Source organism: Moschus berezovskii, chromosome 18 (assembly GCF_049115385.1).
Source record: "Moschus berezovskii isolate FMDL1 chromosome 18, NW_MosBer_1.0, whole genome shotgun sequence".
NCBI lineage: Eukaryota > Metazoa > Chordata > Mammalia > Artiodactyla > Moschidae > Moschus > Moschus berezovskii.
In genome coordinates, this window is record NC_142477.1 from 46,754,870 (window position 1) to 46,756,623 (window position 1,754).

General features: G+C 36.0%; 1 pseudogene; it reads right to left on the reverse strand.

Moving 5' to 3' along the window:
- Positions 1-1,204: 1,204 nt before the first annotated feature.
- Positions 1,205-1,266, reverse strand: LOC148774981 (small nucleolar RNA SNORD36; annotated as a pseudogene).
- Positions 1,267-1,754: the final 488 nt, after the last annotated feature.

Here is a 1,754-nt window from a genome sequence, read left to right on the forward strand (position 1 = left end):
CTGATCATAATTTTATTATCCTGTATTTTACTTCCTTAGGGCCTTTTGCATGACAGTTCTTTTGTGTAACAGATGAGTTCTGGAAAATAGGTTCATTTATATTCAATTATGTTTAATATGTTGGTGGTAAGTTCTCTATGTAAAAACATTTATCTGGAGATAATACTTTAAACTGAAGATGTTCCTCTGTTTCTGGTGAAACTCACTTTATGTTACCATCTGAGGGAGGGGAATGTTATGAACTTCTATGGGAGAAAAAGAACTTCCATAAGTTCACCTTATGGAAGGTGAACATGAGGTAGCATCAGTCATGAGAGAGACTGCTTCAAAAAATAAAATAAAAAAGAATATCTACTGAGGCCCTATTAACATCTAAGACAGTCAAGTTTGTAGGAAGCAGCTATTTGAATCTGACTTCTCTCATCTCACTCTGTACTTCCATTTCTGCTTAGATGTTTTCAGGGACCTGAAGGTTCAAAGACAGTCACTCTATTTGCTGAGAGCACTAAAGCTTAATAGTCCATAGATTTAAATTGCGTTGTGCCCAAAATACATCTAACCATATTTTTTATTAACCTATGGCTCCTACTTCTATCTTCCAGGTCGGTATAGAACAATTCCCACACCTTTTGCATGCGACATCTATTTGAATAGATTCGAATACAACTTTCATACTCCCTCAGACATGCTTGTTAGAGGTTTTGATACATCTGATAGTTTTGAGCCTGGACAGTTTTCTCGTATTCTGAAACACTTACTTGCTGATATTCTGTTAGCAGCTATATTCTGATAAAAGGAAATATTGTACAGCATTGCAAAGAGTTTAAATTTTCTGTTAATGCCGTGTGAGTGTAAGAAGCTAACTTCAGAAGTTTTCTGGTTAGGAATATTGGTTCTCTGACTCAATATGTGGAAGTCTGCACTTATATACACCTGCTTGGGTAGATTGTGGAAGACCACAGACAAGTGATTTAACTCAAGATGTTTCAGGCAAAGCATGCTATGCTATTTCTTCTTACTGTAAAAAATAAGGAACATTTCTGAGTCATTGCAGTCTTGGAATGTAATGCCAAACAAATGAGAACCAGACCACAAACAGTGGGGCCAAGTACATCATTACTGAGTGACTAATGTGAACAACTTACATAAACTGTGGCTGAAACTGAGTTTTTAGCAGATGACCACAACCTTTGATTGCATCAAGAATAGTTAAAAGCTCTTTAATCTGCATGTTGTCTTCAGGAAAGAAAAACTCATCAATTCTATTCATAATCTCTGAGACCTGCAATTTTTCATTAAGATTTAACTCTACCTTTCTCAGATTCTTCTCCTCCTAGAAAGCCACAGATGTGACTAAAAAGAATTAGCTGGGGTCCAAATGTGTTGCATATATTGATAAAGGGGGAAGGATGCTACAGATTAATACTATCTTCTTCCTTCCTTTAAAGCACCATGGAATGACTTCCTTTCAAACTTTGGCTGATGGAATAATTCATGGATTTATTTTGAATACCTGTGTCATATACTGAGTTCCCAATCCTTTAGAAAGTAGATTTTCCTTTGTAGCAGGATCATTTCTTCTTACTCATTGTGAACCACATCTACCCATGATCCCATCTCATTGAGGTTTATTTTCTTTAAACAGACAAATGAAAGGCAACACAGTTTTTCACTAGGAACTCTTTTTAAATTGGAAGCAAAGAGCATTAGTAACTCCTTCTGGGAAGGAAAAAGTTCCCTTCTGGTTTTACTCC